Source organism: Eriocheir sinensis, chromosome 30, assembly GCF_024679095.1.
Source record: "Eriocheir sinensis breed Jianghai 21 chromosome 30, ASM2467909v1, whole genome shotgun sequence".
NCBI lineage: Eukaryota > Metazoa > Arthropoda > Malacostraca > Decapoda > Varunidae > Eriocheir > Eriocheir sinensis.
In genome coordinates this window covers 18,032,690-18,050,189 of record NC_066538.1, presented here as the reverse complement: position 1 = coordinate 18,050,189, position 17,500 = coordinate 18,032,690, and the positions used below count along the sequence as shown (strand labels likewise).

The window sequence follows — 17,500 nt, the reverse complement described above, 5'->3', positions numbered from 1 at the left end:
TTGTGCCCACGTTGCTAATATTGAAGTGTTTATTGTGTGTGCTTGTGTGTGTGTGTGTGTGTGTGTGTGTGTGTGTGTGTGTTAAAGGTCACAAACACTTGACTGGGTGAACCTTATTGACGGAGGGAGAAAAAAGAGGAGGAGGAGGAGGAGGAGGAGGAGGTTTATGTCTATTTGTAGGATGAGGAGGAGGAAAAGGTAATAGAAAAAAGGAAAGATAAAGAGGATAGGAAGAAACATAGATGATAAAATGGAGAAGGAGGAAGAGGAGGAGGAGGAGGAGGAGGAGCAAAATGTAGAAAAGAGGCGAGAAGGAAGATGCAGAAAATGAAGAGGAGAAAGAAAACGAAGAGGAGGAGGAGGAGGAAGAGGAAAAAAAAAAGAAACGTAAGAAGAATGGATTTAAAACGTATATGAGAGAGAGAGAGAGAGAGAGAGAGAGAGAGAGAGAGAGAGAGAGAGAGAGAGAGAGAGAGAATGCTGTCTCTTGCTGAGTCAAATCCTTCACTCTTGCTGACAATATGCTAGCAGCTAACTCAACGTGTGTGTGTGTGTGTGTGTGTGTGTGTGTGTGTGAGGGGAGAGGTCAGGTGGTTAATCTCTTACTATGTTTAAACGAGTCTTCCCATCCATTCACCACCACCTCCTCCTCCTCCTCTTCCTCCTCCTTGCAGGTTTCCATGTCAACCAAGACGTAAGAAGAGCAAGAGGAGGAGGAGGAGGAGGAGTGATTGACCTGATGGCTGACTTACAATAACTGACTGACTGACTCGCTGACTGGCTGACTGACTGGATGACTGACTGACTAACTGAAAACTGACTGACTGACTGACTGACTAACAGACTGACTGATTGACTGGCTGAGGGATTGACTGGGTGACTGACTGACAGGCTGAGTGACTGACCGGCTGATTGACTTACTACCTGACTGACTGGCTGACTGACTAACTGACTGAGTGACCAACTGACTGGCTAACTCACTGACTGACTGACTGATTAACTGAATGACTGACTGACTGGCTAATTCAATGACTGACTAACTGACTGACTGATTAACTGAATGACTGACTGACTGGCTAATTCAATGACTGACTAACTGACTGACTGACTGACTGACTGACTGGCTAACTCACTGACTGACTGACTAACTGAATGACTGACTGACTGACTTACTAACTGGCTGACTGACTGAATTACCAAACGACTAAGTGAGTCACTGACTGCGTGACTGACTGAAAGTAAACAGGAAAAGCTGCAAGATAATGTTGATAGTAAGTCTCTCTCTCTCTAATAATAATAATAATAATAATAATAATAATAATAATAAAAATAATAATAATAATAATAATAATAATAATAATAATAATAATAATAATAATAATAATAATAATAAGAAGAAGAAGAAGAAGAAGAAGAAGAGACAAAAATAAAATAAAAATATAAAAAGAAGAAAAAAGTTAATGATAATTTTTGAGGAAGGAAGAGGAGGAGGAGGAAATTGAGCACTTTATGAAAGCTGACGAGAGAGAGAGAGAGAGAGAGAGAGAGAGAGAGAGAGAGAGAGAGAGAGAGGCTGTGATGGGAGGGTGAATATTTATCTATCTGTTTATCGATTACGCCCCCCCTCCTCTCTCTCTCTCTCTCACTGAATAACTGAGTGGCAAAGGAACATCTATCAGTCTTTCCCAGCAACTCTCTCTCTCTCTCTGCGACACTTTGAATTACTAAGGAAACAGGTTACTCTCTCTCTCTCCTTTCCTTTCCTTCCCTTCCTCCTCCCCATTCATTACCCTCTCTCTCCTTCCTCTCCCTCCTCACCCCCAATTTAACCCCATTTACCCTTCCCCAAACCATTCTTCTCTCCTCCTCCTTCCCCCTTCCCTACCAACCCATCACCCATAAGCTTCCCCTCACCATCACTACTTCCCTTAATAAATCCCCTACCTTATCCTTACCTCCTCCCTACCCTAATCCTACCCCATAACCACTCTCTCCCCTCCCCTATCCCTTGTAACAACCTCCCATTCCTTCTCACCTCACCTCTCCCTCTATTCCTTTTTTCCCCTTCCCTCTCTCTCTCTCTTCACTCCCTTTCCCCCTCTCCCCTGCTGCCCTTAATAAGTCAGGCATCATTTGGCGGGGCTGGTCCATGTGTGTGTCGCCGCCGCGGGTAACAGTGTCCAGCTGATCAATATTGCGCGCCAATACCTTGTACATCCTCCACCTGTGTGCTAAAACTCCAAACCCCCCCCCCCCCTCACCCCATGATTAAGTCTTTTCACACCTGTTGGCTTTTGTTACAGGGTGTTGTGTGTGTGTATGTGTGTGTGTGTGTGGGGGGGGGAGTGGGGGGGAGTGGTGTGTGTGTGTGTGTGTGTGTGTGTGTGTGTGTGTGTGTAAAAGTCTCTCTCTCTCTCTCTTAAATGCTCACAGACTCTTGAAAGGGAAGACGTGTGTGTGTGTGTGTGTGTGTGTGTGTGTGTGTGTGTGTGTGCGAGTCACTTTGTCGCATAACTTCTTCAAAGACTGTTTATCCCACTCCTTCCTTCTCCTCCTCCTCCTCCTCCTCTCATCTTTCCTCTTTCGTTTATTTCCTCCTCCCACTCGTTGGTTTTCCTCCTCCTCCTCCTCCTTCATCTTCTCCTCCCTCCTCCCTCCTCCTCCTCCTCCTTCATCTTCTCCTCCCTCCTCCCTCCTCCTCCTCCTCCTCCTCCCACGCGCTGATTCTCTTTCGTTTTCCTCCTCTTCATCCTACATCCTCCTCTTCCGCTCATTACCTCACCAACTCCTCTTCCTCCTCCTCCTCCTCCTCCGTTTACCTTATTATCCTTCTCTTTCTATCTCCTTCCCACATTTTCTTCTTTTTTTCCTTCTTCCATTCTTAATTTTCTTTTTCTTTTCTTTCACTTTCCCTTCTTCCTTTATTTGATTCTCTCTCTATGTTGTTGTTTTTTTCCTTCTTTCTTTCTGTCTCAACTTTCCGCCTTTTTATTAGTTTCTTTTTCCTTTCCTTTTCTTTCTTTTCTTTTCTCTCGTTCATTTCTTTTCCTCCCTTACTCATACTCTCTCTCTCTCTCTCTCTCTCTCTCTCTCTCTCTGACACACACACACATACACACACACACACAAAGGCACCGCACGATGACTCCGAAGACAAGTTTATTAATAGTTGGTGAAAGGTAAGTGTGTGTGTGTGTGTGTGTGTGTGTGTGTGTGTGTGTTGGAAAGAAGGAAAGTGGAACGAATGACAATAAAAAGAAGGTTAAGAGAGAGAGAGAGAGAGAGAGAGAGAGAGAGAGAGAGAGAGAGAGAGAGAGAGAGAGAGAGAGAGAGAGAGAACAAAGGTTAGAGTAGGAGTGCGGGAAGAAAGAAATGTGCGAGCAAAAAAAAAAAAAGAGAAAAAGGAAAGGCAGAAAACGAATAAAAATGAAGAGGGTAGAAAGAGGAAAAGGAATTAGGAAAAAAAGAAAGCGGGGAAAAAAGGAAAGAAGCAGGATACAAGAAATGAGGAAAAAGACGAGGAAAAGCATAGGGAAAAGAAAATAGAAAATGAGAAAAATAAAATGAATGGAAAAAAAGGACATTGTGGGACACACACACACACACACACACACACACAACACACACACACACACACACCGCGTTAATCTCCGTCTCCGTCCCCGCCTCTTGCAGACTCCTTGTGTTCTTATGTTCTTGTTTCTCGAGTAATGAAAATCTATGGACAATATCGTCACATTACACTAGGATATTCAGGGTTAGGAAGTCACTATTACTAGGGTTACCACACGCTTCTTATAAGACGGAATCGTTCCGTATTGCAAAGTGGGATGCTGCGTTCCGTTGTGAACCAATACGGAACGCTCTTTGTTCCGTATTTGGCTGTCATTGTAGAGATTACATTCTCCGATCAAGCACAAATCCAGTCCGTAAAATTATGTTTGTCAAGGGTCGTCCTGAAATGCGTGTAGAGTACGCAACGTAACTTCCCTCCCCTTTCCCCCGGCCTATACCACAGCGGACAGCGGCAGGCAGTCACACAGGCCAAGATAATATAGGCTTGTCACACGTTCATTAAAATTTGGATTCGTTCCGTATTTGCGAGTGAGATGTTGTGTTCCTTATTCTTCTGAGCTCAAGGTGGCAACCCTACTATCACCTCTAGTTACCTTGACACAAATCATGACCTTCATTTACATCTTGAAGGAAACCATTCACTCCATGCCATCATTATCAACAGCATCATCATAAATGTCCGCCCAAAAAATACCAGAGCGAGTTTTTTTTTTTTTTTTTTCCTGCCTGCGTAAATGGACCGTCCCAATTAGTACGCGTTTACTTACAGCAGGGGTAAAAAACGTTAATGAGACCTTAAACTGACCACCACTAACAACAACAACAACAACAACAACGACACAACACACACACACACACACACACACACACACACACACACACACACACACACAGAACGAGATAGATAGATAGATAGATAGATAGATAGAGAGAGAGAGAGAGAGAGAGAGAGAGAGAGAGAGAGAGAGAGAGAGAGAGAGAGAGAGAGAGATCGGCACCTTCTTGACCTCTCACCTTCCCTTTCTTGCTGACAGTCTATTAATAAACGTCTATTTGTACCTTATCCAGCCAGGTGATTCTCTCTCTCTCTCTCTCTCTCTCGTTCAATCTCCACGTGATGTCCAGAAAGATATATATATATATATATATAGAGAGAGAGAGAGAGAGAGAGAGAGAGAGAGAGAGAGAGAGAGAGAGAGAGAGAGAGAGAGAGAGAGAGAGAGAGAGAGAGAGAGAGAGAGAGAATACGATAACATGAATAGCGTTCTTTTCTGTGTGTGTGTGTGTGTGTGTGTGTGTGTGTGTGTGTGAGAGAGAGAGAGAGAGAGAGAGAGAGAGAGAGAGAGAGAGAGAGAGAGAGAGAGAGAGAGAGAGAGAGAGAGACCGTTGTGTGTGTGTGTAAGGATCGTATTAGAGGAGTGGTTGCCATGGACACCAACCTTGGAAGACGTCTGAATGAGAGAGAGAGAGAGAGAGAGAGAGAGAGAGAGAGAGAGAGAGAGAGAGAGAGAGAGAGAGAGAGAGAGAGAGAGAGAATCATATGAGGTTAAAATAAAAAAAAGAGGAGGTGGAGGAGGAGGAGGAGGAGGAGGAGGAGGAGGAAGACAGGATATATAAATGGAATAAGAAGTTCAAATATGAGCACTAAAAATAGCTTATGTAACAACACCGGTGAATTGAATTTATATACAATAGTAAATAAAAACGATATGAAAATACAATGCAAATAGAAAACTAATAATGTTATGAATAAGAGGAGAGGATGAGAAGTAGGAGTCCTGAGGAGGAGGAGAAAAAGGAAAAGGAGGAGGAGGCGGAGGAGGAGGAGGAGGAGAAGAAGAAGAAGAAAAGAAAGATAAAAAAATAAGAAAACAATATCACTAAAAAAAACAAGAAGAAGAAGAAGAAGAAGAAGATGAAGAAAAGAAGAAAAGGCGGATGAATAAGAGCAGGAATAGGAAGAGGAGAAGGAAAAAGAGTATAAGGAAGAAGAGGAGGAGGAGGAGGAGGAAGAGAAGAGGAGGAAAAGGAGAAGAAGAGGAGGAGGAGGAGAGGCGGCTGATTGACAGGGCGTGCGACAGACATAGTGACGGACGGGTAGACGGACAGGCTTGGCAGGGTGACACCAATTGACAGCCGCCCTAATGCTGACGGGGGGAGGAGGAGGAGGAGGAGGGGGGGGAGGGAAAAGAGGGTGGGTCGGGGAGACGGAGAAGGAGGAGGAGGAGAAGGAGTAGGAGGAGGAGGTGATGATGGCGTTGGTGGTGGTAGAGGAGGAGGAGGAGGGGGGGGAGGGAAAAGAGGGTGGGACGGGGAGACGGAGAAGGAGGAGGAGGAGGAGGAGGAGGAGGAGGAGGAGGAGGAGGAGGTGATGATGGCGTTGGTGGTGGTAGAGGAGGAGGAGGAGGAGGAAGATAAGTAGGGAGGGAAACGGTGAGAAAGGGAGCCGGAGGAGGAGGAGGTGATGAGAGGAGGAGGAGGAGGAGGAGGAGGAGAAGAGAAAAAGAAGATGGAGTATTAACACTTAAAGCGCGGGCTAGATTTTGCCGCGCCTGTCCTGCCACGCGGGCATATTCACTCAAAAACACACCTCACTTCAACCTCAAGTATCTTCTCTCCTACTGAGCTAACGTAAGGCGTCAACTGACTACTGATTATGTAAGAGAGTGTTTGTGGGCACTAAAGGAAAGAAAACGGCATGTTTACTGTACTTGACGACAAACTAATCAAATCTGGCGGCGCGTTCATTAAAAAAATGCCATGTTCACTATTGTGGACACCCGCGCTACGAGCCCACGCTCCGGCTGTCCACTATTGTGGACACCCGCGCTTTTTAATAAGAGAAAAGAATATGTTGACATAAGGAGGAGGAGGAGGAGGAGGCTGGAGATGAGGGGGGAAGAGTTAATGGAGGTAAAAAGAGAGAAAAGAGAGAATGAGGAGGAAAGAAGAAAAATTGGAGAAATAAAAATAGGAACAGAAGGAAGGAGGGAAAGAAAGGGAAGGAAGAAAAGAGGAAGGAATGGAGGAAAGAGGAAAAGGGTAAAGTCAGGAGAGGAGAGGAGGAGAAGGAAGAGGAGAAGGAGGAGGAGGAGGAGGAGGAGGGAGTAAGGAAGACATGAAAAGGGGAGGAATAATGGAGGATGAGAGGGGAAGAGAGAGAGAGAGAGAGAGAGAGAGAGAGAGAGAGAGAGAGAGAGAGAGAGAGAGAGAGAGAGAGAGAGAGAGAGAGAGAGAGAGAGAGATGAAAAAGAAAGACGCAAGACTGAAGAGGAGGAGGAGGAGGAGAAGAAAAAGGGGATGAGATCAGGCGACAAAAATAATAGTGATAAAAAGGAGATGAGTGGACAGGGGAGGAGGAGGAGGAGGAAGGTGAAGAGGAAGAAAAGAAGAGGAAGTGATAAAAGGAGATGAAGAATTAAAGGAGGAGGAGAGTGGAGAAGAGAGGGAGGAAATAAGAAGGAAAGTTAGAGATGAAGACGAGGAGGAGGAGGAGGAGGAGAGGAGAAGGGAAACAGTAGAAGAACAAAAAGGAAAAGAAAATGGTAAATGGAGATGAGGAAAAGTGGAGAAGGGCGGTGGAGATGAGTGGAAGGAGGCGGTGGAGATGAGTGGAAGGAGAGGCGGAGGAGGAGCAAGAAGAAAGGGAAAGAAGAGAAAGAAGTGACACGAGATGACGAAAAAGTGAAGGAGGGCAGTGGAGATGAGTGGAGATGAGGAGGAAGAAGAGAAAGGAGTGAAGAGACAATGAAAAGCTGAGGTGAACAAGAGTGGGGTATGGCGGTGGAGATGAGTGGAGTATGGCTGTGGAGATGAGTGGAGAATGACGGTGGAGATGAGTGGAGTCTGGCGGTGGAGATGAGTGGAGAATGGCAGTGGAGTATGGCGGTGGTGATGAGTGGAGTATGGCTGTGGAGATGTGTGGAGAATGGCGGTGGAGATGAGTGAAGTATGGCGGTGGAGATGAGTGGAGTATGGAGGTGGAGATGAGTGGAGAATGGCGGTGGAGATGAGTGGAGAATGGCGGTGGAGATGAGTGGAGAATGGCGGTGGAGATGAGTGGAGTATGGCGGTTGAGATGAGTGGAGAATGGCGGTGGAGATGAGTGGAGTATGGCGGTTGAGATGAGTGGAGAATGGCGGTGGAGATGAGTGGAGAATGGCGGTGGAGATGAATGGAGTATGGCGGTGGAGATGAGTGGAGAATGGCAGTGGAGTATGGCGGTGGAGAAAAGTGGAGAATGGCAGTGGAGTATGGCTGTGGAGGTGAGTAGAGTATGGCGGTGGAGATGACTGGAGTCTGGCGGTGGAGATGAATGGAGTCTTGCGGTGGAGATGACTGGAGTATGGCTGTGGAGATGAATGGAGTATGGCGGTGGAGATGAGTGAAGAATGGCGGTGGAGATGAGTGGAGTCTGGTGGTGGAGATGAGTGGAGTCTGGCGGTGGAGATGAATGGAGTCTGGCGGTGGAGATGAGTGGAGTCTGGTGGTGGAGATGAGTGGAGTCTGGCGGTGGAGATGAGTGGAGTCTGGCGGTGGAGATGAGTGGAGTCTGGCGGTGGAGATGAGTGGAGAATGGCGGTGGAGATGAGTGGAGTATGGCTGTGGAAATGAGTGGAGAATGGCAGTGGAGTATGGCGGTGGAGAAAAGTGGAGAATGGCAGTGGAGTATGGCTGTGGAGATGAGTGGAGTATGGCGGTGGAGAAAAGTGGAGAATGGCAGTGGAGTATGGCTGTGGAGATGAGTGGAGTATGGCGGTGGAGAAAAGTGGAGAATGGCAGTGGAGTATGGCTGTGGAGATGAGTGGAGTATGGCGGTGGAGATGACTGGAGTCTGGCGGTGGAGATGAATGGAGTCTGGCGGTGGAGATGACTGGAGTATGGCGGAGATGAGTGGAGTCTGGCGGTGGAGATGAGTGGAGTCTGGCGGGGGAGACGAGTGGAGTAGGGCGGTGGAGATGAGTGGAGTATGGCGGTGGAGATGAGTGGAGTTTGGCGGTGGAGATGAGTGGAGTATGGCGGTGGAGATGACTGGAGTCTGGCGGTGGAGATGAGTGGAGAATGGCTGTGGAGATGAGTGGAGAATGGCTGTGGAGATGAGTGGAGTCTGGCGGTGGAGATGAGTGGAGTCTGGCGGTGGAGATGAGTGGAGTCTGGCGGTGGAGATGAATGGAGTGTGGCGGTGGAGAAGTGAAGTATGGCGGTGGAGATGAGTGGAGTATGGCGGTGGAGATGAGTGGAGTATGGCGGTGGAGATGAGTGGAGTATGGCGGTGGAGATGAGTGAAGTATGGCGGTGGAGATGAGTGGAGTATGGCGGTGGAGATGAGTGGAGTATGGCGGTGGAGATGAGTGAAGTATGGCGGTGGAGATGAGTGGAGTATGGCGGTGGAGATGAGTGAAGTATGGCGGTGGAGATGACTGGAGTATGGCGGTGGAGATGACTGGAGTATGGCGGTGGAGATGACTGGAGTATGGCGGTGGAGATGAGTGGAAAATGTCAGTGGAGTATGGCGGTGGAGATAAGTGAAGTATGGCGGTGGAGATGACTGGAGTATGGCGGTGGAGATGAGTGGAAAATGTCAGTGGAGTATGGCGGTGGAGATAAGTGAATTATGGCGGTGGAGATGACTGGAGTATGGTGGTGGAGATGAGTGGAAAATGGCAGTGGAGTATGGCGGTGGAGATGAGTGGAGTATGGCGGTGGAGATGAGTGGAGAATGGCAGTGGAGTATGGCGGTGGAGATGAGTGGAGAATGGCAGTGGAGTATGGCGGTGGAGATGAGTGGAGTATGGTGGTGGAGATGAGTGGAGAATGGCAGTGGAGTATGGCGGTGGAGATGAGTGGAGAATGGCAGTGGAGTATGGCGGTGGAGATGAGTGGAGAATGGCAGTGGAGTATGGCTGTGGAGATGAGTGGAGAATGGCGGTGGAGATGAGTGGAGAATGGCGGTGGAGATGAGTGGAGTATGGCGGTGGAGATGAGTGGAGAATGGCAGTGGAGTATGGCGGTGGAGATGAGTGGAGTATGGCGGTGGAGATGAGTAGAGTCGCGGTGGAGATGACTCAAGTACGGCGGTGGAGATGAGTGGAGGTCAGAGAAGATGCGAGAAAACGAAGGTGAGAAGAATAAGGAGTGAACAAAAGGAGATAAATATGGAGAAGAGGAAAAGTGGAAATGAGTGAAGATGAGTGGGAGATTGAAAACACGTGCGGTCCCAACAAAACACGAGACCTATTGTTGCCAAACACTTCAAATTTATTCATAAGGACATAATTACTCTCTCTCTGCTTCCTTTTCTATTTCTTTTTTTCACACATTTTTCTTTCTTTTCTTTCATTTCAACAGAGAGAGAGAGAGAGAGAGAGAGAGAGAGAGAGAGAGAGAGAGAGAGAGAGAGAGAGAGAGAGAGAGAGAGAGAATCAGAAATCACAGCCAGTCGAGTCATGCACTAGAGATAGCTTGAAGACAATCGCATGAGAGAGAGAGAGAGAGAGAGAGAGAGAGAGAGAGAGAGAGAGAGAGAGAGAGAGAGAGAGAGAGAGAGAAGCAGTCAAAATTAATATAAAATGCAAATAAATACTAACAATAATAATAATAATAATAATAATAATAATAGTAATAAGAGAAGAAGAAGAAGAAGAACAACAACAACAACAACAACAACAAAATTAGAGCAAGATGTAAAGAATTTAGAGAAAAAAAAAAAAGAGAAAGTGAGAGAGAAAGAGAGCGAGAGAAAGCAAGCCACCAATATCCATCTCGTTTGACCTCTTCAATAATTCACCTCCTCTTCATATTTCATCCTCCTTCCTTTTTCCTCCTCCTCCTCCTCCTCCTCCTCCTGATTTTACTCTTTTCCTCTTTCCCCAATTCCTTCCTTTCTTCCTCCCTTCCTTTCCTCCTCTTTTCATTTCTCCAATTATTCTCTCCTTTCTTCCCTCCTTCCTCCATCTCTTTTTCCTCCATCAACCCTTCCTTCCCCTCCTCCTCCTCCTCCTCCTCTCCTGATTTTAACCTTTTCCTCTTTCCTCCATTCCTTCCTTTCCTCCTCTTTTCATTTCTCCAATTATTCTCTCCTTTCTTCCCTCTCTTTTTCCTCCATCAACCCTTCCTTCCCCTCCTCCTCCTCCTCCTCTTGCTGTCAACATATTCTTTTCTCTCATTAATACTCCTCCTCCTCCTCCCCCTCTCTCCTCCTACTCCTCCGTCATTTAACTCAGATTTAGCCAAAAACAACACAGATATTTCCACCTCTCCTCCTCTCCCCTCCCTGACCTCAACGCCAATCATAAGCGGAGTTTCTGATGACATCATGTTCCCCGCGTGCCCGCTGACCAATGGCGTGCCAGTATCCTCGTGACGGCGCGTGCACTAAGCCAATCAGCTGCGTTCCCTTAGTCTAGGCCACGCCCACTGAGCCTCGTGATTGGCTGGCACAGCGACCCCCGAAAGAGAGAGAGAGAGAGAGAGAGAGAGAGAGAGAGAGAGAGAGAGAGAGAGATTACACAGAAAAGCAGAACAGAAAAAGCGAATTTGAGAGAGAGAGAGAGAGAGAGAGAGAGAGAGAGAGAGAGAGAGAGAGAGAGAGAGAGAGAGAGAGAGAGAGAGAGAGAGAGAATGGGCAAATATAGATAATGAAAATAACCACAGTAACAAAATAACACAAAGAAAATCATTGTTTATTATCCTTATCATTATTAGTACTATTATTATTATCATTATCATTATTATTATTATTATTATTATTATTATTATTATTATTATTACAACCGAAACCGTCAGAATTTTTTTCAAACAGAGATAAAACAAGTTACGTGTGTGTGTGTGTGTGTGTGTGTGTGTGTGTGTGTGTGTGTGTGCGCTTTACATTTAACACAAAAACGATGACTCGGCTGACTGACTGACTACCTAGTCGGCAATACAGGCGCGGCAGCATTTTTGGTCTGGGTCTGGGTCTGGGAGCCCTTCTCGCGGCAAGTTTTCTGCAGCTGAGAGCGTTCGTCTTGTATTGCCGACTGGCGGCTGAGTACAACATGTCGGCGCCAATAAAACAAGAAATGACAGATACAGACAACAAGATTTAGAGCCAGGAGGCCGAGGTGGCATTACTAGAAGTTGGGCAGCATAGATACTTGTGGGACCCACAAGATAAGCTGTATGAGAAGCTGAGAGAATGGCAGCAACATTGCGGGAGATGTTTATCTCTTTGCGAGATATCGAAGGAGGTAAGGAACGATTATTTTCGTGTATTATATAATCACAATATGTGATGCCAGGGGTTGCGCTGGCATGTTCCTCCCTTCTCCTTTGTTATTAAATGCAACAATGAACAATCAATCAATCAATCAATACTACTGAAGGTAAAACTCGTTTACTTAAAGTATTTCTACAATATTAGGCTAATGGACCAAACTCATTGTGGTTTTAATATATGGTAGCAGCCTTTTGGGGTGTCTGGGATGAATTCATGCCCTTGCATTTACTAGCAGTTTACGTCTTGATGCTCCCGGCGGCTCCTCCCACGTGTGAACGTACTTGCTCCCGAGAGCACCCAACTGGTCTAGCCGCTAGATCGTCGCGGCTGTATTGCCGACCAGGAATTGCCAGGTGTAAAGCCGCCTTTACTCACTGACTGACTGCCTCACTGATCTAATACTTCGATAAATATTTGTTTCATTTCCAATATTTAAACATAATGAATTCTCGTCACCCATCACACTTTCCTTCACATCTCTTCCTCGTATAATTCAATATTCTTCGCATCTTACCTCGCGCGCGAGAACTCTCTCTCTCTCTCTCTCTCCTATTACCTTACCTAGCCACTTTCTGTTCTATCTTCCTCTAACTCACTTATACTTTCACACCTATCCGTCACTTCATATTCTCGTCTCTAATTCAACCTCTTCGCATATCTCCTGATCCTAAAACATCATTGGGGAGGCGATGGATGAGACGTCTGTATGCGGGCTCCGCGTCTCAAAGCACACAGGTTCGCGTCCCGCCCGCCCTATAAACAGACAGCGTTGAGTCACCGCCGAGGGGCCCAAGACTACCCACATGCTGTCCTGAAGACCGCCTATCTACCCATACTCTTGATTCTCTGTTGCTTATAGCATTAATGGGAAAAAATGCATTGCTACGAGAGAGAGAGAGAGAGAGAGAGAGAGAGAGAGAGAGAGAGAGAGAGAGAGAGAGAGAGAGAGAGAGAGAGTTTATGAGACGAATAGCCTTTGACTACATCAGCCCATCAACATAACTGTGTGTGTGTGTGTGTGTGTGTGTGTGTGTGTGTGCAATTTACGCATGACCGTTTTACGACATCCACAACAAAGGAGATTTGCGCCACTACTACTACTACTACTACTACTACTACTACTACTACTTCTACTACTACTATAGTATACTACTCCTACTACTATTACTATCACTACTACTACAAATGTAAATAAATTAAATAATAAAAATAATACCAATAACCATGATAATATGATAATAAAAAGTTGTAGCAGTAGTAGTAGTAGTAGATGATACAAAAATTACTCCACTTGAACGAAATTACACTGGAAAAAATGCATTCTCTCTCTCTCTCTCTCTCTCTCTCTCCTGCGGCGCCGCCAGGGAGGGACACAGACAGACTCGGCAGACGAACCCAAACTTTGTAAAAACCAAAGGGAGAGAGAGAGAGAGAGAGAGAGAGAGAGAGAGAGAGAGAGAGAGAGAGAGAGAGAGAGAGAGAGAGAGAGAGAGAGAGAGTTTTTGGTGGTGGTAGTAGTAGTAGTAGTAGTAGTAGTAGTAGTAGTAGTAGTAGTAGTAGTAGTAGTAGTAGTAGTAGTAGTAGTAGTAGTAGTAGTAGTAGTAGTAGTAGTAGTAGTAGTAGTAGTAGTGGAATTAGTAGTGTGTGCGTGTGCGTGTGTTTGTGTGCGCACGTGAATTCCTTTCCTTTTTTGGCGCCAACACACACACACACACACACACACACACACACACACACACACAAAACCAAGCAACACGCACAATATAGTGACATTCTCTCTCTCTCTCTCTCCACACGACAGAGAACAAAAGATACTTAGAGAGAGAGAGAGAGAGAGAGAGAGAGAGAGAGAGAGGGGTGATTACAAGGAAAGAGTGCAATTATGTTTTTTTTAAGTTCCCTCCCTCTCTCTCTTCCTTATTTTTATCACCCTTTCCTCCTCCTCCTCCTCCTCCTCCTCTCCCTCCCTTTTTTTTTTATACAGGGAGAGGTGGTGAGAGCTGTGTGTGTGTGTGTGTGTGTGTGTGTGTGTAACTTTGTATATCTTTATTTAGAAGTAGTAGTAGTAGTAGTAGTAGTAGTAGTAGTAGTAGTAAAAGAAGAAGAAAAAAAAGAAGAAAAAAAAGAAAATGAAGGAGGATAAAAAGATGAAGAAAATGAAGGAGGAGGAGAAGAAGAAGAAAAGTAGTAGAAGAAAAAAAGGAACATTTGAAGAAAGAATAAGTATATGACCAGGAACATTACGTAGAAGAAAAAGAAAAAGAAGAAAAAGCAGAAGAGGAAAACGAAGAAAAAGAAGTAGAAGGAAAAGAAGATGTAACACCATACACACACAACACATTTATACTATTACACTCTGGCGGAACACGCAACAAACTCGCACCCAACACGTACTGAACTCGTCCGCCTTCCCTTGTTTCCTCTCTGGTTGAACACGAGTCACTCATTACACTTCGATTTGTTTTCATTAGGTCAATCTCCTAGCGACATGACTTCTGGTGTCCACTCTGTTTTGTCTTATTGAATCGGCGACCGTCTGGAGGCTGGACAAAGGTGTTTCATTACGTCTGGATTTGTTGTGACTGACTGCATGGCTTAACCTCAATACTGTTCCCCGTTGTTTTTGTATAGATGTTTTGGGTAGAGCCTCGACTAGACCGTAAAAAACCCATGGAATCAAAGAAATAACTCGATACTACAGGTTCGACACAAGTCATTCATTGCGTCTTGATTTGTTTTCATTATTCAGACTGACTCGCTTCACCTTCCTACAGTTTCCCGTTCTTTTTGTATAGATGTTTTGGGTACAGCCTCAACTAGACCGCATAAAACCCATGAACTCAAAGAAATAATTCAATACTACAGGTTCGACACAAGTCATTCATTACGTCTTGATTTGTTTTCATTATTCAGAATGACTGGCTTCACCTCACCATAGTTTTCCGTTGTTTCTGTATATATATTTTGTGTACAGCCTCTACCAAACCGCGGCCTGACATTCTAACGTAGCCATTCATATATAGTTATTCAGACTGACTGGCTTCACCTCACTACAGTTTCGCGTTGGTTTTGTATATATGTCTTAACTACAGACTCTACCAAACTGCTCCCAGGTACATTCTAACACACCCAGCCATATAAAACCCAATAAAAAATAATAGAAATACCACGATACTGACAAACTAAAACAATGATTGGGTAGAGCCTTGACAGAAACGAAACCTGACCTATTCTACCGTACCCATCCGCATAAAACTCATAAAAATAAAAGAAATAACTCGACAATGACAACATGGAGCAATGAGTGGGTACAGCCTTGACGAACACCACGACCTAACGTTATTCTGACTTCCACGCGATCCGTTCACACAGCCTCGCCGAGCTAGTTCTGACTCCAACGCCGAAATAGTAATAGTAATGTACCTAGTAATAGAAAGTGGTGGTGTCTCGTCCGTCCAGTGTGTTCTTGAGGCAGAAAAAGACTCACGGAAGACAGCCTCAGCGGGACGTCACTTTATGGCTGTCTTCCGGGCGGGACACGAGACATTCATAATATTCCGAGCAGTCTGAATCAGTCATCGCCTCGCTGGGACTCTCTCCTGAACTGTTAATGACGTCTGGCGGCAATATATATATATATTTTTTTCCTGAAAGCTGCCCACCTGACACTGTATTTGTCAGACGCCTCCGCGGTCCAATGGTTAGCGTGCCTAGCTACGAAATCGCGGACCAAGGTTAGAATCTTGGTCCAGGAGGTCGGCGTGCATTTCACCCATCTGTTCATCCTTCCTTTCGGGCTGGTGGATAAATGTGTACCCGGGGACACCTGGGGAGGGCACCCTGTGGTAGCCCGGATGTCACGCTGGCCCTGTGTCCCTGGGTGATGGGTTCCCTCCTACTATGGGCTCAGAGGGCCGACGATACAGAGATGAGCACCGCCGCCACGCGCAGCTACAGCGTGTGCACCCACCTTCACTTTAAGCAGCCCGGCATTGCTTTTGTTCCCTTTCTTTTCCTTTTCTCATAGATCTCTTTACTTATATTTTGTTCCCCGACACTTTTTTACTTTTTTCTTCTTACTTTACTGTCAGGCTTGTATTTTTGTTTTTCCCTTTTTTTCTTTTCTTTATTCTTGTCTTTACTTTACTGTCTTTTATATTTGTTTCCCCCACTTTATATTATTTTTTTTCTTCTTCAGAGTATACGATTTTTTGTTTCTCTCTTTTTTCGTTTCTGTTTTCTTCTATTTACTGTCTTTTATTTTTGTTTTCCCCACTTTATATTCTTTTCTTCTTTTTCTTCCTCTTATTTTACTGTCACTGTCTTGATTTTTTGTTTCTCCCTTTTTTTTCGTTTCTGTATTCTTTACTTTAGTCTCTTTTATTTTTGTTTCCCCACTTGATATTCTTTTCTTCTTTTTCTTCCTCTTATTTTACTGTCACTGTCTTTATTTTATTTTTTGTTTCTCCCTTTTTATTCTTTATTCTTCTCTTTACTTTGCTGTCTCTCTTATTTTTGTTTTCCCCACTTGATATTCTTTTCTTCTTATTATTCCTCTTACTTTACTGTCAGTGTATCCTATTTTTTGTTTCTCCCTTTTTTTCGTTTCTGTATTCTTTTCTTTACTTTACTGTCTCTTTTATTTTTGTTTCCCCCACTTTATATTCCTTTCTTCTTCTTCTTCCTCGTACTTTACTGTAAGAGTCTCCTATTTTTCATCTCCACGTCTGGTCATCGAGGGAGCTCTGTCTGGGTCTACATCAACCTTTTATTGCCCCTTGACGCTCTCTGAGGGATCTCAGTAATAATAATCAAGGCAGCTCAAGGACAAAGAAACAACTTACGGAAAAAATCTCGCTAATTCGTTATTCCTCAAGAGCGAAAAATAGACTTCAATTCACTTTTTCCTAAGTGATAATATCGCGTCCTGCGTCTGTAAGTAAAACGAGTGATTCCTTTTATTCTGCTCGCCTCCAGATAACAACAAAGCTACCTCAGTGTCGCCTCAGTCCCCCGATTACTCAATGTTGTATCGGCGTGGCGCGTCTCAGCCTGGCGGAGAAATTAAAACAAACAGGAGAATCGCTCATTTCACGGGGGTCACCTGGAGGAGCGGCGGCGTCACCTCGTCATTTTAACGTAGAAGAGAGATACATAGATACAGACAAACGAACAAGAGACACAGATACAGAAGGACAATACAAACAAGACACAGACATAGAAAAACAAACAGACATAGAAAAAGATATAGAAAAACACAGGTAAAGAATAGCAAACAAGGGAGTCGCTCATTTCACTGTGGAAAGCTTGAGGTAAACACAAAGACATAGATACAGATAAACCAAAAGATCGAAGGTAAATGTTAGCAATGTATTAATGTGTAAGGGTTAGTGTTACTGTGTGTGTGTGTGTGTGTGTGTGTGTGTGTGTGTGTGTGTGTGTCATGCCAACACACATCAACACTAATTCCTTGCCTCACTTCCCTCCTCGTCTATGAATCGTTAATTATTATAATGCCTCGCGCGCGTCTCCAGAATGTATCGGGCGACTTCATCCCCGCTAAACCTGCGGACAGATTCTTCGGGCCGTTACTTATGCAACACACGCCCGCATAAAGCATCAGGGCGACTTGTCAGGATAATGTTCTCCTCTCTTTCCACCACGCAC

The 17,500-nt window shown here is 45.0% G+C and overlaps 1 protein-coding gene across 2 annotated transcripts in view; it reads right to left on the bottom strand.

Moving 5' to 3' along the window:
• The window catches only part of LOC127005694 (proline-rich protein 36-like), a 91,473-nt gene that overhangs the window by 23,706 nt on the left and 50,267 nt on the right, over positions 1–17,500 (bottom strand). The window lies entirely within an intron of this gene.